The 21,558-nt window shown below is 50.9% G+C and overlaps 42 non-coding genes across 42 annotated transcripts; all 42 read right to left on the bottom strand.

Moving 5' to 3' along the window:
* Positions 1 to 12: 12 nt before the first annotated feature.
* LOC134312927 (U5 spliceosomal RNA) lies at positions 13 to 127 on the bottom strand. Its single transcript, XR_010011840.1, has one exon. It is a non-coding gene; the product is annotated as a U5 spliceosomal RNA (small nuclear RNA).
* A 378-nt stretch (positions 128 to 505) lies between these two features.
* On the bottom strand, positions 506 to 696 carry LOC134313363 (U2 spliceosomal RNA). Its single transcript, XR_010012245.1, has one exon. It is a non-coding gene; the product is annotated as a U2 spliceosomal RNA (small nuclear RNA).
* Positions 697 to 805: 109 nt separating this feature from the next.
* Positions 806 to 920, bottom strand: LOC134312926 (U5 spliceosomal RNA). The gene has a single exon (XR_010011839.1). It is a non-coding gene; the product is annotated as a U5 spliceosomal RNA (small nuclear RNA).
* Positions 921 to 1,298: 378 nt separating this feature from the next.
* Positions 1,299 to 1,489, bottom strand: LOC134313361 (U2 spliceosomal RNA). Its single transcript, XR_010012244.1, has one exon. It is a non-coding gene; the product is annotated as a U2 spliceosomal RNA (small nuclear RNA).
* A 109-nt stretch (positions 1,490 to 1,598) lies between these two features.
* LOC134312925 (U5 spliceosomal RNA) lies at positions 1,599 to 1,713 on the bottom strand. The gene has a single exon (XR_010011838.1). It is a non-coding gene; the product is annotated as a U5 spliceosomal RNA (small nuclear RNA).
* Positions 1,714 to 2,089: 376 nt separating this feature from the next.
* On the bottom strand, positions 2,090 to 2,280 carry LOC134313360 (U2 spliceosomal RNA). Its single transcript, XR_010012243.1, has one exon. It is a non-coding gene; the product is annotated as a U2 spliceosomal RNA (small nuclear RNA).
* A 109-nt stretch (positions 2,281 to 2,389) lies between these two features.
* On the bottom strand, positions 2,390 to 2,504 carry LOC134312923 (U5 spliceosomal RNA). Its single transcript, XR_010011836.1, has one exon. It is a non-coding gene; the product is annotated as a U5 spliceosomal RNA (small nuclear RNA).
* Positions 2,505 to 2,885: 381 nt separating this feature from the next.
* Positions 2,886 to 3,076, bottom strand: LOC134313359 (U2 spliceosomal RNA). The gene has a single exon (XR_010012242.1). It is a non-coding gene; the product is annotated as a U2 spliceosomal RNA (small nuclear RNA).
* Positions 3,077 to 3,185: 109 nt separating this feature from the next.
* LOC134312922 (U5 spliceosomal RNA) lies at positions 3,186 to 3,300 on the bottom strand. Its single transcript, XR_010011835.1, has one exon. It is a non-coding gene; the product is annotated as a U5 spliceosomal RNA (small nuclear RNA).
* A 355-nt stretch (positions 3,301 to 3,655) lies between these two features.
* Positions 3,656 to 3,846, bottom strand: LOC134313358 (U2 spliceosomal RNA). The gene has a single exon (XR_010012241.1). It is a non-coding gene; the product is annotated as a U2 spliceosomal RNA (small nuclear RNA).
* Positions 3,847 to 3,955: 109 nt separating this feature from the next.
* Positions 3,956 to 4,070, bottom strand: LOC134312921 (U5 spliceosomal RNA). The gene has a single exon (XR_010011834.1). It is a non-coding gene; the product is annotated as a U5 spliceosomal RNA (small nuclear RNA).
* Positions 4,071 to 4,451: 381 nt separating this feature from the next.
* LOC134313357 (U2 spliceosomal RNA) lies at positions 4,452 to 4,642 on the bottom strand. The gene has a single exon (XR_010012240.1). It is a non-coding gene; the product is annotated as a U2 spliceosomal RNA (small nuclear RNA).
* A 109-nt stretch (positions 4,643 to 4,751) lies between these two features.
* LOC134312920 (U5 spliceosomal RNA) lies at positions 4,752 to 4,866 on the bottom strand. Its single transcript, XR_010011833.1, has one exon. It is a non-coding gene; the product is annotated as a U5 spliceosomal RNA (small nuclear RNA).
* A 355-nt stretch (positions 4,867 to 5,221) lies between these two features.
* LOC134313356 (U2 spliceosomal RNA) lies at positions 5,222 to 5,412 on the bottom strand. Its single transcript, XR_010012239.1, has one exon. It is a non-coding gene; the product is annotated as a U2 spliceosomal RNA (small nuclear RNA).
* A 109-nt stretch (positions 5,413 to 5,521) lies between these two features.
* LOC134312919 (U5 spliceosomal RNA) lies at positions 5,522 to 5,636 on the bottom strand. Its single transcript, XR_010011832.1, has one exon. It is a non-coding gene; the product is annotated as a U5 spliceosomal RNA (small nuclear RNA).
* A 381-nt stretch (positions 5,637 to 6,017) lies between these two features.
* On the bottom strand, positions 6,018 to 6,205 carry LOC134312604 (U2 spliceosomal RNA). Its single transcript, XR_010011585.1, has one exon. It is a non-coding gene; the product is annotated as a U2 spliceosomal RNA (small nuclear RNA).
* Positions 6,206 to 11,548: 5,343 nt separating this feature from the next.
* LOC134313460 (U2 spliceosomal RNA) lies at positions 11,549 to 11,739 on the bottom strand. The gene has a single exon (XR_010012339.1). It is a non-coding gene; the product is annotated as a U2 spliceosomal RNA (small nuclear RNA).
* A 117-nt stretch (positions 11,740 to 11,856) lies between these two features.
* Positions 11,857 to 11,971, bottom strand: LOC134312918 (U5 spliceosomal RNA). The gene has a single exon (XR_010011831.1). It is a non-coding gene; the product is annotated as a U5 spliceosomal RNA (small nuclear RNA).
* Positions 11,972 to 12,326: 355 nt separating this feature from the next.
* On the bottom strand, positions 12,327 to 12,517 carry LOC134313355 (U2 spliceosomal RNA). The gene has a single exon (XR_010012238.1). It is a non-coding gene; the product is annotated as a U2 spliceosomal RNA (small nuclear RNA).
* A 109-nt stretch (positions 12,518 to 12,626) lies between these two features.
* LOC134312917 (U5 spliceosomal RNA) lies at positions 12,627 to 12,741 on the bottom strand. Its single transcript, XR_010011830.1, has one exon. It is a non-coding gene; the product is annotated as a U5 spliceosomal RNA (small nuclear RNA).
* Positions 12,742 to 13,119: 378 nt separating this feature from the next.
* On the bottom strand, positions 13,120 to 13,310 carry LOC134313354 (U2 spliceosomal RNA). The gene has a single exon (XR_010012237.1). It is a non-coding gene; the product is annotated as a U2 spliceosomal RNA (small nuclear RNA).
* Positions 13,311 to 13,419: 109 nt separating this feature from the next.
* LOC134312916 (U5 spliceosomal RNA) lies at positions 13,420 to 13,534 on the bottom strand. Its single transcript, XR_010011829.1, has one exon. It is a non-coding gene; the product is annotated as a U5 spliceosomal RNA (small nuclear RNA).
* Positions 13,535 to 13,911: 377 nt separating this feature from the next.
* On the bottom strand, positions 13,912 to 14,102 carry LOC134313353 (U2 spliceosomal RNA). Its single transcript, XR_010012236.1, has one exon. It is a non-coding gene; the product is annotated as a U2 spliceosomal RNA (small nuclear RNA).
* A 109-nt stretch (positions 14,103 to 14,211) lies between these two features.
* LOC134312915 (U5 spliceosomal RNA) lies at positions 14,212 to 14,326 on the bottom strand. The gene has a single exon (XR_010011828.1). It is a non-coding gene; the product is annotated as a U5 spliceosomal RNA (small nuclear RNA).
* Positions 14,327 to 14,704: 378 nt separating this feature from the next.
* Positions 14,705 to 14,895, bottom strand: LOC134313351 (U2 spliceosomal RNA). The gene has a single exon (XR_010012234.1). It is a non-coding gene; the product is annotated as a U2 spliceosomal RNA (small nuclear RNA).
* A 109-nt stretch (positions 14,896 to 15,004) lies between these two features.
* On the bottom strand, positions 15,005 to 15,119 carry LOC134312914 (U5 spliceosomal RNA). The gene has a single exon (XR_010011827.1). It is a non-coding gene; the product is annotated as a U5 spliceosomal RNA (small nuclear RNA).
* A 378-nt stretch (positions 15,120 to 15,497) lies between these two features.
* On the bottom strand, positions 15,498 to 15,688 carry LOC134313350 (U2 spliceosomal RNA). Its single transcript, XR_010012233.1, has one exon. It is a non-coding gene; the product is annotated as a U2 spliceosomal RNA (small nuclear RNA).
* Positions 15,689 to 15,797: 109 nt separating this feature from the next.
* On the bottom strand, positions 15,798 to 15,912 carry LOC134312912 (U5 spliceosomal RNA). The gene has a single exon (XR_010011825.1). It is a non-coding gene; the product is annotated as a U5 spliceosomal RNA (small nuclear RNA).
* Positions 15,913 to 16,290: 378 nt separating this feature from the next.
* LOC134313349 (U2 spliceosomal RNA) lies at positions 16,291 to 16,481 on the bottom strand. The gene has a single exon (XR_010012232.1). It is a non-coding gene; the product is annotated as a U2 spliceosomal RNA (small nuclear RNA).
* Positions 16,482 to 16,590: 109 nt separating this feature from the next.
* Positions 16,591 to 16,705, bottom strand: LOC134312911 (U5 spliceosomal RNA). Its single transcript, XR_010011824.1, has one exon. It is a non-coding gene; the product is annotated as a U5 spliceosomal RNA (small nuclear RNA).
* A 376-nt stretch (positions 16,706 to 17,081) lies between these two features.
* LOC134313348 (U2 spliceosomal RNA) lies at positions 17,082 to 17,272 on the bottom strand. The gene has a single exon (XR_010012231.1). It is a non-coding gene; the product is annotated as a U2 spliceosomal RNA (small nuclear RNA).
* A 109-nt stretch (positions 17,273 to 17,381) lies between these two features.
* On the bottom strand, positions 17,382 to 17,496 carry LOC134312910 (U5 spliceosomal RNA). The gene has a single exon (XR_010011823.1). It is a non-coding gene; the product is annotated as a U5 spliceosomal RNA (small nuclear RNA).
* Positions 17,497 to 17,877: 381 nt separating this feature from the next.
* Positions 17,878 to 18,068, bottom strand: LOC134313347 (U2 spliceosomal RNA). Its single transcript, XR_010012230.1, has one exon. It is a non-coding gene; the product is annotated as a U2 spliceosomal RNA (small nuclear RNA).
* A 109-nt stretch (positions 18,069 to 18,177) lies between these two features.
* LOC134312909 (U5 spliceosomal RNA) lies at positions 18,178 to 18,292 on the bottom strand. Its single transcript, XR_010011822.1, has one exon. It is a non-coding gene; the product is annotated as a U5 spliceosomal RNA (small nuclear RNA).
* Positions 18,293 to 18,669: 377 nt separating this feature from the next.
* Positions 18,670 to 18,860, bottom strand: LOC134313345 (U2 spliceosomal RNA). The gene has a single exon (XR_010012229.1). It is a non-coding gene; the product is annotated as a U2 spliceosomal RNA (small nuclear RNA).
* Positions 18,861 to 18,969: 109 nt separating this feature from the next.
* On the bottom strand, positions 18,970 to 19,084 carry LOC134312908 (U5 spliceosomal RNA). The gene has a single exon (XR_010011821.1). It is a non-coding gene; the product is annotated as a U5 spliceosomal RNA (small nuclear RNA).
* Positions 19,085 to 19,465: 381 nt separating this feature from the next.
* Positions 19,466 to 19,656, bottom strand: LOC134313242 (U2 spliceosomal RNA). The gene has a single exon (XR_010012132.1). It is a non-coding gene; the product is annotated as a U2 spliceosomal RNA (small nuclear RNA).
* Positions 19,657 to 19,765: 109 nt separating this feature from the next.
* Positions 19,766 to 19,880, bottom strand: LOC134312907 (U5 spliceosomal RNA). Its single transcript, XR_010011820.1, has one exon. It is a non-coding gene; the product is annotated as a U5 spliceosomal RNA (small nuclear RNA).
* Positions 19,881 to 20,257: 377 nt separating this feature from the next.
* On the bottom strand, positions 20,258 to 20,448 carry LOC134313344 (U2 spliceosomal RNA). The gene has a single exon (XR_010012228.1). It is a non-coding gene; the product is annotated as a U2 spliceosomal RNA (small nuclear RNA).
* Positions 20,449 to 20,557: 109 nt separating this feature from the next.
* Positions 20,558 to 20,672, bottom strand: LOC134312906 (U5 spliceosomal RNA). The gene has a single exon (XR_010011819.1). It is a non-coding gene; the product is annotated as a U5 spliceosomal RNA (small nuclear RNA).
* A 381-nt stretch (positions 20,673 to 21,053) lies between these two features.
* Positions 21,054 to 21,244, bottom strand: LOC134313343 (U2 spliceosomal RNA). The gene has a single exon (XR_010012227.1). It is a non-coding gene; the product is annotated as a U2 spliceosomal RNA (small nuclear RNA).
* A 109-nt stretch (positions 21,245 to 21,353) lies between these two features.
* On the bottom strand, positions 21,354 to 21,468 carry LOC134312905 (U5 spliceosomal RNA). The gene has a single exon (XR_010011818.1). It is a non-coding gene; the product is annotated as a U5 spliceosomal RNA (small nuclear RNA).
* Positions 21,469 to 21,558: the final 90 nt, after the last annotated feature.

Genomic DNA, 21,558 nt, shown 5'->3' with positions numbered 1-21,558 from the left:
CAGCAAAAGAGCAGCTTTGCAAAGACAAAGCCTTCAAAAAATAAGTTGAACTTGTCAACGTTCCTCTCCACGGAAATCTTTAGTAAAAGGCGAAAGATTTGTACGTGAATGAAGAGAAACTCCAGCCCTGCTCGCCGGTCGCCCAGGCCTCCGTAGGCCACCGGCCGCTCAAGGAAGAGGGCTCGAGGTAGAGCGACGAAAACCTGCAGCAAAAGCGCCCTTGGGTCGTCGGGTGGGTGACGAGGCAGCACAGCCTTTGCCTGGAGAAACACAGGGTGGGGGAAAATTAAGTCTTTCGCCTTGTTTTTTTTTTTTTTTTTTTTTTAAGTAAAATGGAGGGAAAATGAAAAAGCGGGAAAAGCGGGACTCCCTAGCGCAAAAGGACCGAGGAAACCCCGGGCCTAGGCTAGGCAAAGGTCTAAGGCGCCGTACCCCTAATCCCAACAGCTTTCCAGCAGGGGCCAGTCACCAGCATTCGTCAATTACTCTTTCGTTTGACCGTTTATGAGGGTGCACCGTGCCAGGAGGCAATGCAATACCTGGTCGATGCGTGGAGTGGACGGAGCAAGCCCCTCTTCCGACTCCCAGGCCTAAAAATCCATTTAATATATGGTCCTCGGGTAGAGGACGTATCAGATATTAAACTGATAAGAACAGATACTACACTTGATCTTAGCCAAAAGGCCGAGAAGCGATAACCTGAAATAGGCGCCGGGCCACGGGCCCTACCTTTTGAGGGTCCGGACTAGTGGACGGCGCTGACCGGCCGCCCACACACCTTCTGTCATTCCACCAGCAAAAGAGCAGCTTTGCAAAGACAAAGCCTTCAAAAAATAAGTTGAACTTGTCAACGTTCCTCTCCACGGAAATCTTTAGTAAAAGGCGAAAGATTTGTACGTGAATGAAGAGAAACTCCAGCCCTGCTCGCCGGTCGCCCAGGCCTCCGTAGGCCACCGGCCGCTCAAGGAAGAGGGCTCGAGGTAGAGCGACGAAAACCTGCAGCAAAAGCGCCCTTGGGTCGTCGGGTGGGTGACGAGGCAGCACAGCCTTTGCCTGGAGAAACACAGGGTGGGGGAAAATTAAGTCTTTCGCCTTGTTTTTTTTTTTTTTTTTTTTTTAAGTAAAATGGAGGGAAAATGAAAAAGCGGGAAAAGCGGGACTCCCTAGCGCAAAAGGACCGAGGAAACCCCGGGCCTAGGCTAGGCAAAGGTCTAAGGCGCCGTACCCCTAATCCCAACAGCTTTCCAGCAGGGGCCAGTCACCAGCATTCGTCAATTACTCTTTCGTTTGACCGTTTATGAGGGTGCACCGTGCCAGGAGGCAATGCAATACCTGGTCGATGCGTGGAGTGGACGGAGCAAGCCCCTCTTCCGACTCCCAGGCCTAAAAATCCATTTAATATATGGTCCTCGGGTAGAGGACGTATCAGATATTAAACTGATAAGAACAGATACTACACTTGATCTTAGCCAAAAGGCCGAGAAGCGATAACCTGAAATAGGCGCCGGGCCACGGGCCCTACCTTTTGAGGGTCCGGACTAGTGGACGGCGCTGACCGGCCGCCCACACGCCTTCTGTCATTCCACCAGCAAAAGAGCAGCTTTGCAAAGACAAAGCCTTCAAAAAATAAGTTGAACTTGTCAACGTTCCTCTCCACGGAAATCTTTAGTAAAAGGCGAAAGATTTGTACGTGAATGAAGAGAAACTCCAGCCCTGCTCGCCGGTCGCCCAGGCCTCCGTAGGCCACCGGCCGCTCAAGGAAGAGGGCTCGAGGTAGAGCGACGAAAACCTGCAGCAAAAGCGCCCTTGGGTCGTCGGGTGGGTGACGAGGCAGCACAGCCTTTGCCTGGAGAAACACAGGGTGGGGGAAAATTAAGTCTTTCGCCTTTTTTTTTTTTTTTTTTTTTTTAAGTAAAATGGAGGGAAAATGAAAAAGCGGGAAAAGCGGGACTCCCTAGCGCAAAAGGACCGAGGAAACCCCGGGCCTAGGCTAGGCAAAGGTCTAAGGCGCCGTACCCCTAATCCCAACAGCTTTCCAGCAGGGGCCAGTCACCAGCATTCGTCAATTACTCTTTCGTTTGACCGTTTATGAGGGTGCACCGTGCCAGGAGGCAATGCAATACCTGGTCGATGCGTGGAGTGGACGGAGCAAGCCCCTCTTCCGACTCCCAGGCCTAAAAATCCATTTAATATATGGTCCTCGGGTAGAGGACGTATCAGATATTAAACTGATAAGAACAGATACTACACTTGATCTTAGCCAAAAGGCCGAGAAGCGATAACCTGAAATAGGCGCCGGGCCACGGGCCCTACCTTTTGAGGGTCCGGACTAGTGGACGGCGCTGACCGGCCGCCCACACACCTTCTGTCATTCCACCAGCAAAAGAGCAGCTTTGCAAAGACAAAGCCTTCAAAAAATAAGTTGAACTTGTCAACGTTCCTCTCCACGGAAATCTTTAGTAAAAGGCGAAAGATTTGTACGTGAATGAAGAGAAACTCCAGCCCTGCTCGCCGGTCGCCCAGGCCTCCGTAGGCCACCGGCCGCTCAAGGAAGAGGGCTCGAGGTAGAGCGACGAAAACCTGCAGCAAAAGCGCCCTTGGGTCGTCGGGTGGGTGACGAGGCAGCACAGCCTTTGCCTGGAGAAACACAGGGTGGGGGAAAATTAAGTCTTTCGCCTTTTTTTTTTTTTTTTTTTTTTTTTTTTAAGTAAAATGGAGGGAAAATGAAAAAGCGGGAAAAGCGGGACTCCCTAGCGCAAAAGGACCGAGGAAACCCCGGGCCTAGGCTAGGCAAAGGTCTAAGGCGCCGTACCCCTAATCCCAACAGCTTTCCAGCAGGGGCCAGTCACCAGCATTCGTCAATTACTCTTTCGTTTGACCGTTTATGAGGGTGCACCGTGCCAGGAGGCAATGCAATACCTGGTCGATGCGTGGAGTGGACGGAGCAAGCCCCTCTTCCGACTCCCAGGCCTAAAAATCCATTTAATATATGGTCCTCGGGTAGAGGACGTATCAGATATTAAACTGATAAGAACAGATACTACACTTGATCTTAGCCAAAAGGCCGAGAAGCGATAACCTGAAATAGGCGCCGGGCCACGGGCCCTACCTTTTGAGGGTCCGGACTAGTGGACGGCGCTGACCGGCCGCCCACACACCTTCTGTCATTCCACCAGCAAAAGAGCAGCTTTGCAAAGACAAAGCCTTCAAAAAATAAGTTGAACTTGTCAACGTTCCTCTCCACGGAAATCTTTAGTAAAAGGCGAAAGATTTGTACGTGAATGAAGAGAAACTCCAGCCCTGCTCGCCGGTCGCCCAGGCCTCCGTAGGCCACCGGCCGCTCAAGGAAGAGGGCTCGAGGTAGAGCGACGAAAACCTGCAGCAAAAGCGCCCTTGGGTCGTCGGGTGGGTGACGAGGCAGCACAGCCTTTGCCTGGAGAAACACAGGGTGGGGGAAAATTAAGTCTTTCGCCTTTTTTTTTTTTTTTTTTTTTTTTTTTTAAGTAAAATGGAGGGAAAATGAAAAAGCGGGAAAAGCGGGACTCCCTAGCGCAAAAGGACCGAGGAAACCCCGGGCCGTACCCCTAATCCCAACAGCTTTCCAGCAGGGGCCAGTCACCAGCATTCGTCAATTACTCTTTCGTTTGACCGTTTATGAGGGTGCACCGTGCCAGGAGGCAATGCAATACCTGGTCGATGCGTGGAGTGGACGGAGCAAGCCCCTCTTCCGACTCCCAGGCCTAAAAATCCATTTAATATATGGTCCTCGGGTAGAGGACGTATCAGATATTAAACTGATAAGAACAGATACTACACTTGATCTTAGCCAAAAGGCCGAGAAGCGATAACCTGAAATAGGCGCCGGGCCACGGGCCCTACCTTTTGAGGGTCCGGACTAGTGGACGGCGCTGACCGGCCGCCCACACACCTTCTGTCATTCCACCAGCAAAAGAGCAGCTTTGCAAAGACAAAGCCTTCAAAAAATAAGTTGAACTTGTCAACGTTCCTCTCCACGGAAATCTTTAGTAAAAGGCGAAAGATTTGTACGTGAATGAAGAGAAACTCCAGCCCTGCTCGCCGGTCGCCCAGGCCTCCGTAGGCCACCGGCCGCTCAAGGAAGAGGGCTCGAGGTAGAGCGACGAAAACCTGCAGCAAAAGCGCCCTTGGGTCGTCGGGTGGGTGACGAGGCAGCACAGCCTTTGCCTGGAGAAACACAGGGTGGGGGAAAATTAAGTCTTTCGCCTTTTTTTTTTTTTTTTTTTTTTTTTTTTAAGTAAAATGGAGGGAAAATGAAAAAGCGGGAAAAGCGGGACTCCCTAGCGCAAAAGGACCGAGGAAACCCCGGGCCTAGGCTAGGCAAAGGTCTAAGGCGCCGTACCCCTAATCCCAACAGCTTTCCAGCAGGGGCCAGTCACCAGCATTCGTCAATTACTCTTTCGTTTGACCGTTTATGAGGGTGCACCGTGCCAGGAGGCAATGCAATACCTGGTCGATGCGTGGAGTGGACGGAGCAAGCCCCTCTTCCGACTCCCAGGCCTAAAAATCCATTTAATATATGGTCCTCGGGTAGAGGACGTATCAGATATTAAACTGATAAGAACAGATACTACACTTGATCTTAGCCAAAAGGCCGAGAAGCGATAACCTGAAATAGGCGCCGGGCCACGGGCCCTACCTTTTGAGGGTCCGGACTAGTGGACGGCGCTGACCGGCCGCCCACACACCTTCTGTCATTCCACCAGCAAAAGAGCAGCTTTGCAAAGACAAAGCCTTCAAAAAATAAGTTGAACTTGTCAACGTTCCTCTCCACGGAAATCTTTAGTAAAAGGCGAAAGATTTGTACGTGAATGAAGAGAAACTCCAGCCCTGCTCGCCGGTCGCCCAGGCCTCCGTAGGCCACCGGCCGCTCAAGGAAGAGGGCTCGAGGTAGAGCGACGAAAACCTGCAGCAAAAGCGCCCTTGGGTCGTCGGGTGGGTGACGAGGCAGCACAGCCTTTGCCTGGAGAAACACAGGGTGGGGGAAAATTAAGTCTTTCGCCTTTTTTTTTTTTTTTTTTTTTTTTTTTTAAGTAAAATGGAGGGAAAATGAAAAAGCGGGAAAAGCGGGACTCCCTAGCGCAAAAGGACCGAGGAAACCCCGGGCCGTACCCCTAATCCCAACAGCTTTCCAGCAGGGGCCAGTCACCAGCATTCGTCAATTACTCTTTCGTTTGACCGTTTATGAGGGTGCACCGTGCCAGGAGGCAATGCAATACCTGGTCGATGCGTGGAGTGGACGGAGCAAGCCCCTCTTCCGACTCCCAGGCCTAAAAATCCATTTAATATATGGTCCTCGGGTAGAGGACGTATCAGATATTAAACTGATAAGAACAGATACTACACTTGATCTTAGCCAAAAGGCCGAGAAGCGATAACCTGAAATAGGCGCCGGGCCACGGGCCCTACCTTTTGAGGGTCCGGACTAGTGGACGGCGCTGACCGGCCGCCCACACACCTTCTGTCATTCCACCAGCAAAAGAGCAGCTTTGCAAAGACAAAGCCTTCAAAAAATAAGTTGAACTTGTCAACGTTCCTCTCCACGGAAATCTTTAGTAAAAGGCGAAAGATTTGTACGTGAATGAAGAGAAACTCCAGCCCTGCTCGCCGGTCGCCCAGGCCTCCGTAGGCCACCGGCCGCTCAAGGAAGAGGGCTCGAGGTAGAGCGACGAAAACCTGCAGCAAAAGCGCCCTTGGGTCGTCGGGTGGGTGACGAGGCAGCACAGCCTTTGCCTGGAGAAACACAGGGTGGGGGAAAATTAAGTCTTTCGCCTTTTTTTTTTTTTTTTTTTTTTTTTTTTAAGTAAAATGGAGGGAAAATGAAAAAGCGGGAAAAGCGGGACTCCCTAGCGCAAAAGGACCGAGGAAACCCCGGGCCTAGGCTAGGCAAAGGTCTAAGGCGCCGTACCCCTAATCCCAACAGCTTTCCAGCAGGGGCCAGTCACCAGCATTCGTCAATTACTCTTCCGTTTGACCGTTTATGAGGGTGCACCGTGCCAGGAGGCAATGCAATACCTGGTCGATGCGTGGAGTGGACGGAGCAAGCCCCTCTTCCGACTCCCAGGCCTAAAAATCCATTTAATATATGGTCCTCGGGTAGAGGACGTATCAGATATTAAACTGATAAGAACAGATTTTTTTTTTTTTTTTTTTTTTATTGAAAAACGTGCATATTTCCATTCATACTTACATTGCATTTCATTTCATTGCTTTACATTATTACATTACATTTAATTACATTTGGTGTTACTTACAGACATTTTGTGACTTTGTCTCACCCTAGTCCCACCACCACATCGTCAAGTTTCGATTTTGCAGTTTTTAACTTAGTTTACCAGAATTTTGTTGTTCTTCTGGATCTTTGCCTACACTGCTTTGTTCCTTTCCCTGTTCTTTTAACCAGAGCACTTTTTTGTACTTGTACAAAACCGTACGGAAAAGGTTCAGTTGCCCCTTTTGTGCCTGCTTTCGAATAAACTCGCATCGCCTCCCCCATAGTGCTTTTTTCGCTTCAGATATTGCGATCCACAGATTAGCTGATTCATTTGCTTTTGTACCCCAGAGGACCAGGTCTCGGTTTAATTGACTTTCGCGTTTTTCCGGCCACCATTTTGAAATTGAGTCCCAGAGCTGGGCCACTACTGGACATGACCACATGGCATGCTCCACGGTTTCTTCCCCTCCACACCCCAGTGGGCATCTCGATGTACCACTACACCCATGGCGGAACATTCGTTCTCTAACCGGTAATCTTCTCAAGGCCGTTAACCAATGTAGGTCTCTGCTCTTCCCGTCCAGCCACTTTGGCTGAAGTGCTTCCCAATCGATGTCTGTTCGTGGCTTTTCCAGATTCAATCCTCCAATGTGTTCTTCCCTCCACCTTTCATACAGGCGTCTGTGGTTCATGATGAGCTTGCCTGACAGACACCATTTGTTGTTTCTTATGAGGCTTACTACTTTTTTGTAGTGTTCAGGGTAGTCCACCGACCATGGTTCTGTGCCTCTCCAGGGGACCACCTTTCGCAAGCTAAAGCCCAGCCAGAATCTGGCAAGGAGCGTCGCATTGTGACGTTCGTCACCTTGTGCCAATTTCGCTGCATTGGCCAGGTACAAGGCTGTTAGTTTTAAGGGGGCACACACTACTCCTCTCCCGCCTTTAGCTGTTTCCTGGTACATTATGCCTCTTGCTACCCACTCGCATCTTCCTCCCCATATGAAATCAAAAAATAGGCGCTCAAGTCGCCTCCCTGTCCAGAAGGGAACAGGAAACGCGTAGGCCAGGTGGACTAGGGTTGCGAAGACATCGCTGTTTATTGCTGCCACTCTCCCTGTCAGAGATAAATCTCTTGTTGCCCATCTTTCTATTTTTTGTCTTACCTTTGCTAGTTTTGCTTCCCAGTTTTTTATAGCACTTCCCTCTTTCCAGAACTGCACTCCCAAGATCCGGATCCCATCTTGGCACATGGGAAAACCACCTGGCACCTCCTGCCTACCTCGCCATGCGCCTGTACCTAGTACTGTTGACTTTGCTTTGTTCACCCGTGCCCCGGTAGCCTTGGAAAATTGTATAAGTGTCTGCTCCACTATCTGGAAATCCCCTTCTGAACTCATGAAAAGGGTGGCATCATCTGCATATGCTGACACTTTGGCTTGCACACCTTTCCCACCTGGGATATGGAGTCCTACGAATTTGGGCTCCGCTCGTAGTCGTGCCATGAGTGGCTCAAGAAAGATGATGTACAGCAGTGGGGAAAGTGGACAGCCCTGCCTTACTCCACCTGCTTGTTCTACTCCTTCCGAATAGTATCCGTTCACGTTTACTCGGCTTGTAGCGCCCTTGTAGAGGAGGCGCACCCATGACACATACGAAGGGCCAAACCCCATTTTATTGAGGGTGGCGAACAGAAACTGGTGGCTGACACGGTCGAAAGCCTTTTCCTGGTCTAGTCCCAGGATTGCTAAAGGCAGATTGCGTTGCTGTGCCCAGGCTATTGCATCTCTAACCAGTGAGATATTCAGGCTGTGCGACCGTCCAGGTACTCCGCACGTTTGGTCTGGGTGCACTACTGTACCGATCACGCCTCTCAGACGCAGCGTCAAAACCTTTGCCAAGATCTTGTAGTCGGTCGTGAGGAGCGTGATCGGCCTCCAGTTGGCCAGATCTGCCCTGTCACCCTTCTTATGCAGAAGGGTAATATGCCCTGTCCTCAACGATGGGGGGAGAATTCCCTCCTTTATTGCCTCCCTATAGATCTGCATGAGGTCCGGACACACAACCGACCAGAAAGCTCTATACCACTCGGCCGGCAGTCCGTCGCCCCCTGGGGCTACCCCACCCTTCAGGGTGGCAATGGCCTGCTCTAATTCATTTTCTGTGATGTCGGCCTCCAATTTTGCACGGTCTTTCTGAGTAAGTTCTTGACTAATGCCCTTAAGGAAACTGGCTGCCTCCTGTTCATCCGTAGACCTCTCCCGGAAAAGGTCTTTGTAAAAGGTTGCCACCACTTCAAGCATTTCCTCTTTAGATGTCATTAGATGATCCCCTACTTTAACCCTACTCATGTGGGCTCTTTTTTGCCGCGTTCTTACCGTGTTGAAAAAGTATCTTGTTGGCCGCTCATCAAAGAGCAGTTTTTGTTGGCCTGCCAGACCACAAAAACGCCTTGCCTCTGTAGTGAAGTGCTCTTTTAGGTTCATTCTAGCCACCCTGCTTCCTTCTATATTGCCTTCCCTCCATGCACTCTGCAAGACCCTTGACCATCGGGCTACCTTCTCCCTTTCTTTTCTTGCCTTCTGCCTTCCCCACTGTTGGCAGAAAATCCGCACCTTGGTTTTCAAGTGTTCCCACCATTCCGCCCATGTCTTGTAAAGTCCTTTCAAGGCTTGCCACCCAACATAAAGTGACCTAAAGGTCTGGCAGAAGTTCTGATCCTGTAGATATGTTATGTTTAGTTTCCATAGACCTGGTCCTCTCCTTCCCTTTTCTATCCTTACCGTAATGCTCACTAGGCAGTGATCTGTACACCAATGTGGCTCTACTCTGAAACTGTCAACCTTTGTGCCTTCCTGTACCATTATATAATCCAATCGTGAGGCATTCCCTCTCGAATTCCTCCACGTTGCTCTCTCCCTATCTTCTGATGTTTTTGCTGTATCTAAAAGCCTGGCCCCTTTAAGAATTTCCTTCAGCTCTATCTCCTCTTCTAAGTTGGTATTCAGGTCCCCCCCTACCCACAGGAGTCTGTTGGTTTGAAGGAGTGGCTCTAGCTCTCGGAAGAAACCCCTTCTCCTGCCTCGAGTTGCTGGAGAGTAGATGCAAATAGCTCTAAACGGCACCCCTCTCCAAGTTCCATCAGTATAAAAGATTCTCCCTGGTACTGCCACTACTGTTTTGCTTACTACAAAATCGAAACTTTTAAACAATATTCCTACCCCATCCCCTTTTCCCTCCCCTGCCCCCCACACCGATGGACCCCATTCCCACCCTCTGGAAAACCAAGTCCCCTCTGCTTCTGTTCGTAGATGACACTCCTGGACAAAGATAACATCTAGTGGGAGTATCTCCAAGGACTTAAAAATTGCCATTCGTCTTACCGTCTGTCTCATGCCCCTTGCATTCAGGGTTGCTAATGTAAGTTTTCCTTCCATATCTTCAGATTTATTTTCCTTTCTACATGTTCTTTTTCCCTATTGTTTCTCCAATTACTTCTCTCTCTTTTTCTACTTTGAACGCTTACTCCTTCTTTTGTTCTCCAGCTCCTTTCCGACTGATTTTTCCTTCATCGTTGTCCTTCCCGCTGTCCTCCGAACTTAGGGACTCCATTTCACTTTCCAGGCCCAAGAAGCTGTATAGTCTTGCCTTTGTTCTCATTTTCTTGACCCCTTCGTCCTTTGTTATTCTGTCTTTTTCCTTATCCGTTTGGTGTGTTCCTTTTTTGCTCCTTTTTGCCTTGCCACTTTGTCCTTCTTCCTTGCTTGGGATTCGTCGCCTTGTCGGACCTTGCTGCTCGCTTTCCATTTCGGTTGTTGTCTCATCAGCGTTTTCTCTCCGTGGATCCTTGTGGTGGTGTTTGTTCTGGTTATTGCCTTTCTCTTTGTTCTCTTTCTCCACTCTTTCTCCCCAAGTTAGTGAGCTGTGGCTGGTTGTGGGATCTGTCGATGTTTCGGTGTCTTGTGGTTCTGCAGGGTTGGTCTCCGACTCCTTTCCCTTTCCAGATTCCATTGTTTCCTCCACTACTGCATCTCCTTCTCCCTCCTCTGCTTCCGCCTGCATCTCTGTCAAGGCCTCACCTTCTCCAGTCTGATTTGTTGTTTTGTTGCCCAGTGCCTGGGTATAATCTTCATCCTCCATTCTTGGGTTTCCAGAAAACAGGCTTGCAAAAGTGTTGTCCCTTAACGGACAGCCCCGATACAGGTGGGCCTCGCTCCCACAAAGGCTACAGGTTCGAGGCGCTGTGCAGTTCGCCGCTATGTGTCCCTCCTGCCCACAGAATCTGCATCTGAGGCCCTGGCAGGAATCTTTGGTATGACCCAGAGCCCCACAGCGCCTGCAGTAGATCGGTTGACCTGGGTAGTGCAGATATCCTCTGTGTGGACCGATGGCAAAACTGCCAGGTGGGTGTTGTATGCCTCCAGCCGGATCCTCCCTCAGCAGGACGTTGTAACGTCGCCTTCCAGTCCAAATTCCAAAACGATCCTTCAGCCTCTCGCCAGTTGAAACTGATGCACAGTACCTTGATAAGAAGGCCCGGATATTTTCTTCCTCCACGTAAGGGTTGTAGAGGTGAACAATCATTGGGATTTCCTCGTTGGCAAACAGCGGCGAAGCTCTAATTCCCAGAAGTGCCGGATGTTCAAGGTCGCTGCTGCACTTACTGAAAAGCTTGTGGCAATCTTGAAGCGATACCATTGTAACATCGATGAATCTCGCTGATGTTGAGAAGTCTTGCAAGCAGAAGACCGCTGCTGTTTCCACGTTGCATAGTCCTCGTAGAATCCGGATCACCACCCAATCTCGTCCAAAACGATTCTTCACTTCCTCCGACGCATCTCCACAAAGCTCGAATCTGACCGTATTTCGAAGCCGCACCACTCGGGCCGGCCTGTTCGCTCCGTCTCTCGACATCACACTTGATCTTAGCCAAAAGGCCGAGAAGCGATAACCTGAAATAGGCGCAGGGCCACGGGCCACCGGCCGCTCAAGGAAGAGGGCTCGAGGTAGAGCGACGAAAACCTGCAGCAAAAGCGCCCTTGGGTCGTCGGGTGGGTGACGAAGCAGCACAGCCTTTGCCTGGAGAAACACAGGGAGGGGGAAAATTAAGGGTTTCGCCTTTTTTTTTTTTTTTTTTTTTTTTTTTTAAGTAAAATGGAGGGAAAATGAAAAAGCGGGAAAAGGGGGACTCCCTAGCGCAAAAGGACCGAGGAAACCCCAGGCCGTACCCCTAATCCCAACAGCTTTCCAGCAGGGGCCAGTCACCAGCATTCGTCAATTACTCTTTCGTTTGACCGTTTATGAGGGTGCACCGTGCCAGGAGGCAATGCAATACCTGGTCGATGCGTGGAGTGGACGGAGCAAGCCCCTCTTCCGACTCCCAGGCCTAAAAATCCATTTAATATATGGTCCTCGGGTAGAGGACGTATCAGATATTAAACTGATAAGAACAGATACTACACTTGATCTTAGCCAAAAGGTCGAGAAGCGATAACCTGAAATAGGCGCCGGGCCACGGGCCCTACCTTTTGAGGGTCCGGACTAGTGGACGGCGCTGACCGGCCGCCTTCACGCCCACACACCTTCTGTCATTCCACCAGCAAAAGAGCAGCTTTGCAAAGACAAAGCCTTCAAAAAATAAGTTGAACTTGTCAACGTTCCTCTCCACGGAAATCTTTAGTAAAAGGCGAAAGATTTGTACGTGAATGAAGAGAAACTCCAGCCCTGCTCGCCGGTCGCCCGGGCCTCCGTAGGCCACCGGCCGCTCAAGGAAGAGGGCTCGAGGTAGAGCGACGAAAACCTGCAGCAAAAGCGCCCTTGGGTCGTCGGGTGGGTGACGAAGCAGCACAGCCTTTGCCTGGAGAAACACAGGGAGGGGGAAAATTAAGTCTTTCGCCTTTTTTTTTTTTTTTTTTTTTTTTTTTTAAGTAAAATGGAGGGAAAATGAAAAAGCGGGAAAAGGGGGACTCCCTAGCGCAAAAGGACCGAAGAAACCCCGGGCCGTACCCCTAAACCCAACAGCTTTCCAGCAGGGGCCAGTCACCAGCATTCGTCAATTACTCTTTCGTTTGACCGTTTATGAGGGTGCACCGTGCCAGGAGGCAATGCAATACCTGGTCGATGCGTGGAGTGGACGGAGCAAGCCCCTCTTCCGACTCCCAGGCCTAAAAATCCATTTAATATATGGTCCTCGGGTAGAGGACGTATCAGATATTAAACTGATAAGAACAGATACTACACTTGATCTTAGCCAAAAGGCCGAGAAGCGATAACCTGAAATAGGCGCCGGGCCACGGGCCCTACCTTTTGAGGGTCCGGACTAGTGGACGGCGCTGACCGGCCGCCCACACACCTTCTGTCATTCCACCAGCAAAAGAGCAGCTTTGCAAAGACAAAGCCTTCAAAAAATAAGTTGAACTTGTCAACGTTCCTCTCCACGGAAATCTTTAGTAAAAGGCGAAAGATTTGTACGTGAATGAAGAGAAACTCCAGCCCTGCTCGCCGGTCGCCCAGGCCTCCGTAGGCCACCGGCCGCTCAAGGAAGAGGGCTCGAGGTAGAGCGACGAAAACCTGCAGCAAAAGCGCCCTTGGGTCGTCGGGTGGGTGACGAGGCAGCACAGCCTTTGCCTGGAGAAACACAGGGTGGGGGAAAATTAAGTCTTTCGCCTTGTTTTTTTTTTTTTTTTTTTTTTAAGTAAAATGGAGGGAAAATGAAAAAGCGGGAAAAGCGGGACTCCCTAGCGCAAAAGGACCGAGGAAACCCCGGGCCTAGGCTAGGCAAAGGTCTAAGGCGCCGTACCCCTAATCCCAACAGCTTTCCAGCAGGGGCCAGTCACCAGCATTCGTCAATTACTCTTTCGTTTGACCGTTTATGAGGGTGCACCGTGCCAGGAGGCAATGCAATACCTGGTCGATGCGTGGAGTGGACGGAGCAAGCCCCTCTTCCGACTCCCAGGCCTAAAAATCCATTTAATATATGGTCCTCGGGTAGAGGACGTATCAGATATTAAACTGATAAGAACAGATACTACACTTGATCTTAGCCAAAAGGCCGAGAAGCGATAACCTGAAATAGGCGCCGGGCCACGGGCCCTACCTTTTGAGGGTCCGGACTAGTGGACGGCGCTGACCGGCCGCCCACACACCTTCTGTCATTCCACCAGCAAAAGAGCAGCTTTGCAAAGACAAAGCCTTCAAAAAATAAGTTGAACTTGTCAACGTTCCTCTCCACGGAAATCTTTAGTAAAAGGCGAAAGATTTGTACGTGAATGAAGAGAAACTCCAGCCCTGCTCGCCGGTCGCCCAGGCCTCCGTAGGCCACCGGCCGCTCAAGGAAGAGGGCTCGAGGTAGAGCGACGAAAACCTGCAGCAAAAGCGCCCTTGGGTCGTCGGGTGGGTGACGAGGCAGCACAGCCTTTGCCTGGAGAAACACAGGGTGGGGGAAAATTAAGTCTTTCGCCTTTTTTTTTTTTTTTTTTTTTTTTAAGTAAAATGGAGGGAAAATGAAAAAGCGGGAAAAGCGGGACTCCCTAGCGCAAAAGGACCGAGGAAACCCCGGGCCTAGGCTAGGCAAAGGTCTAAGGCGCCGTACCCCTAATCCCAACAGCTTTCCAGCAGGGGCCAGTCACCAGCATTCGTCAATTACTCTTTCGTTTGACCGTTTATGAGGGTGCACCGTGCCAGGAGGCAATGCAATACCTGGTCGATGCGTGGAGTGGACGGAGCAAGCCCCTCTTCCGACTCCCAGGCCTAAAAATCCATTTAATATATGGTCCTCGGGTAGAGGACGTATCAGATATTAAACTGATAAGAACAGATACTACACTTGATCTTAGCCAAAAGGCCGAGAAGCGATAACCTGAAATAGGCGCCGGGCCACGGGCCCTACCTTTTGAGGGTCCGGACTAGTGGACGGCGCTGACCGGCCGCCCACACACCTTCTGTCATTCCACCAGCAAAAGAGCAGCTTTGCAAAGACAAAGCCTTCAAAAAATAAGTTGAACTTGTCAACGTTCCTCTCCACGGAAATCTTTAGTAAAAGGCGAAAGATTTGTACGTGAATGAAGAGAAACTCCAGCCCTGCTCGCCGGTCGCCCAGGCCTCCGTAGGCCACCGGCCGCTCAAGGAAGAGGGCTCGAGGTAGAGCGACGAAAACCTGCAGCAAAAGCGCCCTTGGGTCGTCGGGTGGGTGACGAGGCAGCACAGCCTTTGCCTGGAGAAACACAGGGTGGGGGAAAATTAAGTCTTTCGCCTTGTTTTTTTTTTTTTTTTTTTTTTAAGTAAAATGGAGGGAAAATGAAAAAGCGGGAAAAGCGGGACTCCCTAGCGCAAAAGGACCGAGGAAACCCCGGGCCTAGGCTAGGCAAAGGTCTAAGGCGCCATACCCCTAATCCCAACAGCTTTCCAGCAGGGGCCAGTCACCAGCATTCGTCAATTACTCTTTCGTTTGACCGTTTATGAGGGTGCACCGTGCCAGGAGGCAATGCAATACCTGGTCGATGCGTGGAGTGGACGGAGCAAGCCCCTCTTCCGACTCCCAGGCCTAAAAATCCATTTAATATATGGTCCTCGGGTAGAGGACGTATCAGATATTAAACTGATAAGAACAGATACTACACTTGATCTTAGCCAAAAGGCCGAGAAGCGATAACCTGAAATAGGCGCCGGGCCACGGGCCCTACCTTTTGAGGGTCCGGACTAGTGGACGGCGCTGACCGGCCGCCCACACACCTTCTGTCATTCCACCAGCAAAAGAGCAGCTTTGCAAAGACAAAGCCTTCAAAAAATAAGTTGAACTTGTCAACGTTCCTCTCCACGGAAATCTTTAGTAAAAGGCGAAAGATTTGTACGTGAATGAAGAGAAACTCCAGCCCTGCTCGCCGGTCGCCCAGGCCTCCGTAGGCCACCGGCCGCTCAAGGAAGAGGGCTCGAGGTAGAGCGACGAAAACCTGCAGCAAAAGCGCCCTTGGGTCGTCGGGTGGGTGACGAGGCAGCACAGCCTTTGCCTGGAGAAACACAGGGTGGGGGAAAATTAAGTCTTTCGCCTTGTTTTTTTTTTTTTTTTTTTTTTAAGTAAAATGGAGGGAAAATGAAAAAGCGGGAAAAGCGGGACTCCCTAGCGCAAAAGGACCGAGGAAACCCCGGGCCTAGGCTAGGCAAAGGTCTAAGGCGCCGTACCCCTAATCCCAACAGCTTTCCAGCAGGGGCCAGTCACCAGCATTCGTCAATTACTCTTTCGTTTGACCGTTTATGAGGGTGCACCGTGCCAGGAGGCAATGCAATACCTGGTCGATGCGTGGAGTGGACGGAGCAAGCCCCTCTTCCGACTCCCAGGCCTAAAAATCCATTTAATATATGGTCCTCGGGTAGAGGACGTATCAGATATTAAACTGATAAGAACAGATACTACACTTGATCTTAGCCAAAAGGCCGAGAAGCGATAACCTGAAATAGGCGCCGGGCCACGGGCCCTACCTTTTGAGGGTCCGGACTAGTGGACGGCGCTGACCGGCCGCCCACACACCTTCTGTCATTCCACCAGCAAAAGAGCAGCTTTGCAAAGACAAAGCCTTCAAAAAATAAGTTGAACTTGTCAACGTTCCTCTCCACGGAAATCTTTAGTAAAAGGCGAAAGATTTGTACGTGAATGAAGAGAAACTCCAGCCCTGCTCGCCGGTCGCCCAGGCCTCCGTAGGCCACCGGCCGCTCAAGGAAGAGGGCTCGAGGTAGAGCGACGAAAACCTGCAGCAAAAGCGCCCTTGGGTCGTCGGGTGGGTGACGAGGCAGCACAGCCTTTGCCTGGAGAAACACAGGGTGGGGGAAAATTAAGTCTTTCGCCTTGTTTTTTTTTTTTTTTTTTTTTTAAGTAAAATGGAGGGAAAATGAAAAAGCGGGAAAAGCGGGACTCCCTAGCGCAAAAGGACCGAGGAAACCCCGGGCCTAGGCTAGGCAAAGGTCTAAGGCGCCGTACCCCTAATCCCAACAGCTTTCCAGCAGGGGCCAGTCACCAGCATTCGTCAATTACTCTTTCGTTTGACCGTTTATGAGGGTGCACCGTGCCAGGAGGCAATGCAATACCTGGTCGATGCGTGGAGTGGACGGAGCAAGCCCCTCTTCCGACTCCCAGGCCTAAAAATCCATTTAATATATGGTCCTCGGGTAGAGGACGTATCAGATATTAAACTGATAAGAACAGATACTACACTTGATCTTAGCCAAAAGGCCGAGAAGCGATAACCTGAAATAGGCGCCGGGCCACGGGCCCTACCTTTTGAGGGTCCGGACTAGTGGACGGCGCTGACCGGCCGCCCACACGCCTTCTGTCATTCCACCAGCAAAAGAGCAGCTTTGCAAAGACAAAGCCTTCAAAAAATAAGTTGAACTTGTCAACGTTCCTCTCCACGGAAATCTTTAGTAAAAGGCGAAAGATTTGTACGTGAATGAAGAGAAACTCCAGCCCTGCTCGCCGGTCGCCCAGGCCTCCGTAGGCCACCGGCCGCTCAAGGAAGAGGGCTCGAGGTAGAGCGACGAAAACCTGCAGCAAAAGCGCCCTTGGGTCGTCGGGTGGGTGACGAGGCAGCACAGCCTTTGCCTGGAGAAACACAGGGTGGGGGAAAATTAAGTCTTTCGCCTTTTTTTTTTTTTTTTTTTTTTTAAGTAAAATGGAGGGAAAATGAAAAAGCGGGAAAAGCGGGACTCCCTAGCGCAAAAGGACCGAGGAAACCCCGGGCCTAGGCTAGGCAAAGGTCTAAGGCGCCGTACCCCTAATCCCAACAGCTTTCCAGCAGGGGCCAGTCACCAGCATTCGTCAATTACTCTTTCGTTTGACCGTTTATGAGGGTGCACCGTGCCAGGAGGCAATGCAATACCTGGTCGATGCGTGGAGTGGACGGAGCAAGCCCCTCTTCCGACTCCCAGGCCTAAAAATCCATTTAATATATGGTCCTCGGGTAGAGGACGTATCAGATATTAAACTGATAAGAACAGATACTACACTTGATCTTAGCCAAAAGGCCGAGAAGCGATAACCTGAAATAGGCGCCGGGCCACGGGCCCTACCTTTTGAGGGTCCGGACTAGTGGACGGCGCTGACCGGCCGCCCACACACCTTCTGTCATTCCACCAGCAAAAGAGCAGCTTTGCAAAGACAAAGCCTTCAAAAAATAAGTTGAACTTGTCAACGTTCCTCTCCACGGAAATCTTTAGTAAAAGGCGAAAGATTTGTACGTGAATGAAGAGAAACTCCAGCCCTGCTCGCCGGTCGCCCAGGCCTCCGTAGGCCACCGGCCGCTCAAGGAAGAGGGCTCGAGGTAGAGCGACGAAAACCTGCAGCAAAAGCGCCCTTGGGTCGTCGGGTGGGTGACGAGGCAGCACAGCCTTTGCCTGGAGAAACACAGGGTGGGGGAAAATTAAGTCTTTCGCCTTTTTTTTTTTTTTTTTTTTTTTTTTTTAAGTAAAATGGAGGGAAAATGAAAAAGCGGGAAAAGCGGGACTCCCTAGCGCAAAAGGACCGAGGAAACCCCGGGCCTAGGCTAGGCAAAGGTCTAAGGCGCCGTACCCCTAATCCCAACAGCTTTCCAGCAGGGGCCAGTCACCAGCATTCGTCAATTACTCTTTCGTTTGACCGTTTATGAGGGTGCACCGTGCCAGGAGGCAATGCAATACCTGGTCGATGCGTGGAGTGGACGGAGCAAGCCCCTCTTCCGACTCCCAGGCCTAAAAATCCATTTAATATATGGTCCTCGGGTAGAGGACGTATCAGATATTAAACTGATAAGAACAGATACTACACTTGATCTTAGCCAAAAGGCCGAGAAGCGATAACCTGAAATAGGCGCCGGGCCACGGGCCCTACCTTTTGAGGGTCCGGACTAGTGGACGGCGCTGACCGGCCGCCCACACACCTTCTGTCATTCCACCAGCAAAAGAGCAGCTTTGCAAAGACAAAGCCTTCAAAAAATAAGTTGAACTTGTCAACGTTCCTCTCCACGGAAATCTTTAGTAAAAGGCGAAAGATTTGTACGTGAATGAAGAGAAACTCCAGCCCTGCTCGCCGGTCGCCCAGGCCTCCGTAGGCCACCGGCCGCTCAAGGAAGAGGGCTCGAGGTAGAGCGACGAAAACCTGCAGCAAAAGCGCCCTTGGGTCGTCGGGTGGGTGACGAGGCAGCACAGCCTTTGCCTGGAGAAACACAGGGTGGGGGAAAATTAAGTCTTTCGCCTTTTTTTTTTTTTTTTTTTTTTTTAAGTAAAATGGAGGGAAAATGAAAAAGCGGGAAAAGCGGGACTCCCTAGCGCAAAAGGACCGAGGAAACCCCGGGCCTAGGCTAGGCAAAGGTCTAAGGCGCCGTACCCCTAATCCCAACAGCTTTCCAGCAGGGGCCAGTCACCAGCATTCGTCAATTACTCTTTCGTTTGACCGTTTATGAGGGTGCACCGTGCCAGGAGGCAATGCAATACCTGGTCGATGCGTGGAGTGGACGGAGCAAGCCCCTCTTCCGACTCCCAGGCCTAAAAATCCATTTAATATATGGTCCTCGGGTAGAGGACGTATCAGATATTAAACTGATAAGAACAGATACTACACTTGATCTTAGCCAAAAGGCCGAGAAGCGATAACCTGAAATAGGCGCCGGGCCACGGGCCCTACCTTTTGAGGGTCCGGACTAGTGGACGGCGCTGACCGGCCGCCCACACACCTTCTGTCATTCCACCAGCAAAAGAGCAGCTTTGCAAAGACAAAGCCTTCAAAAAATAAGTTGAACTTGTCAACGTTCCTCTCCACGGAAATCTTTAGTAAAAGGCGAAAGATTTGTACGTGAATGAAGAGAAACTCCAGCCCTGCTCGCCGGTCGCCCAGGCCTCCGTAGGCCACCGGCCGCTCAAGGAAGAGGGCTCGAGGTAGAGCGACGAAAACCTGCAGCAAAAGCGCCCTTGGGTCGTCGGGTGGGTGACGAGGCAGCACAGCCTTTGCCTGGAGAAACACAGGGTGGGGGAAAATTAAGTCTTTCGCCTTTTTTTTTTTTTTTTTTTTTTTTTTTTAAGTAAAATGGAGGGAAAATGAAAAAGCGGGAAAAGCGGGACTCCCTAGCGCAAAAGGACCGAGGAAACCCCGGGCCTAGGCTAGGCAAAGGTCTAAGGCGCCGTACCCCTAATCCCAACAGCTTTCCAGCAGGGGCCAGTCACCAGCATTCGTCAATTACTCTTTCGTTTGACCGTTTATGAGGGTGCACCGTGCCAGGAGGCAATGCAATACCTGGTCGATGCGTGGAGTGGACGGAGCAAGCCCCTCTTCCGACTCCCAGACCTAAAAATCCATTTAATATATGGTCCTCGGGTAGAGGACGTATCAGATATTAAACTGATAAGAACAGATACTACACTTGATCTTAGCCAAAAGGCCGAGAAGCGATAACCTGAAATAGGCGCCGGGCCACGGGCCCTACCTTTTGAGGGTCCGGACTAGTGGACGGCGCTGACCGGCCGCCCACACACCTTCTGTCATTCCACCAGCAAAAGAGCAGCTTTGCAAAGACAAAGCCTTCAAAAAATAAGTTGAACTTGTCAACGTTCCTCTCCACGGAAATCTTTAGTAAAAGGCGAAAGATTTGTACGTGAATGAAGAGAAACTCCAGCCCTGCTCGCCGGTCGCCCAGGCCTCCGTAGGCCACCGGCCGCTCAAGGAAGAGGGCTCGAGGTAGAGCGACGAAAACCTGCAGCAAAAGCGCCCTTGGGTCGTCGGGTGGGTGACGAGGCAGCACAGCCTTTGCCTGGAGAAACACAGGGTGGGGGAAAATTAAGTCTTTCGCCTTTTTTTTTTTTTTTTTTTTTTTTAAGTAAAATGGAGGGAAAATGAAAAAGCGGGAAAAGCGGGACTCCCTAGCGCAAAAGGACCGAGGAAACCCCGGGCCTAGGCTAGGCAAAGGTCTAAGGCGCCGTACCCCTAATCCCAACAGCTTTCCAGCAGGGGCCAGTCACCAGCATTCGTCAATTACTCTTTCGTTTGACCGTTTATGAGGGTGCACCGTGCCAGGAGGCAATGCAATACCTGGTCGATGCGTGGAGTGGACGGAGCAAGCCCCTCTTCCGACTCCCAGGCCTAAAAATCCATTTAATATATGGTCCTCGGGTAGAGGACGTATCAGATATTAAACTGATAAGAACAGATACTACACTTGATCTTAGCCAAAAGGCCGAGAAGCGATAACCTGAAATAGGCGCCGGGCCACGGGCCCTACCTTTTGAGGGTCCGGACTAGTGGACGGCGCTGACCGGCCGCCCACACACCTTCTGTCATTCCACCAGCAAAAGAGCAGCTTTGCAAAGACAAAGCCTTCAAAAAATAAGTTGAACTTGTCAACGTTCCTCTCCACGGAAATCTTTAGTAAAAGGCGAAAGATTTGTACGTGAATGAAGAGAAACTCCAGCCCTGCTCGCCGGTCGCCCAGGCCTCCGTAGGCCACCGGCCGCTCAAGGAAGAGGGCTCGAGGTAGAGCGACGAAAACCTGCAGCAAAAGCGCCCTTGGGTCGTCGGGTGGGTGACGAGGCAGCACAGCCTTTGCCTGGAGAAACACAGGGTGGGGGAAAATTAAGTCTTTCGCCTTTTTTTTTTTTTTTTTTTTTTTTTTTTAAGTAAAATGGAGGGAAAATGAAAAAGCGGGAAAAGCGGGACTCCCTAGCGCAAAAGGACCGAGGAAACCCCGGGCCTAGGCTAGGCAAAGGTCTAAGGCGCCGTACCCCTAATCCCAACAGCTTTCCAGCAGGGGCCAGTCACCAGCATTCGTCAATTACTCTTTCGTTTGACCGTTTATGAGGGTGCACCGTGCCAGGAGGCAATGCAATACCTGGTCGATGCGTGGAGTGGACGGAGCAAGCCCCTCTTCCGACTCCCAGGCCTAAAAATCCATTTAATATATGGTCCTCGGGTAGAGGACGTATCAGATATTAAACTGATAAGAACAGATACTACACTTGATCTTAGCCAAAAGGCCGAGAAGCGATAACCTGAAATAGGCGCCGGGCCACGGGCCCTACCTTTTGAGGGTCCGGACTAGTGGACGGCGCTGACCGGCCGCCCACACACCTTCTGTCATTCCACCAGCAAAAGAGCAGCTTTGCAAAGACAAAGCCTTCAAAAAATAAGTTGAACTTGTCAACGTTCCTCTCCACGGAAATCTTTAGTAAAAGGCGAAAGATTTGTACGTGAATGAAGAGAAACTCCAGCCCTGCTCGCCGGTCGCCCAGGCCTCCGTAGGCCACCGGCCGCTCAAGGAAGAGGGCTCGAGGTAGAGCGACGAAAACCTGCAGCAAAAGCG

This window comes from Trichomycterus rosablanca, chromosome 4 (genome assembly GCF_030014385.1).
Source record: "Trichomycterus rosablanca isolate fTriRos1 chromosome 4, fTriRos1.hap1, whole genome shotgun sequence".
NCBI classification, from domain to species: Eukaryota; Metazoa; Chordata; class Actinopteri; order Siluriformes; family Trichomycteridae; genus Trichomycterus; species Trichomycterus rosablanca.
The sequence above is the reverse complement of the archived record's forward strand: the minus strand, read 5'-3'. Positions and strand labels throughout refer to the sequence as shown.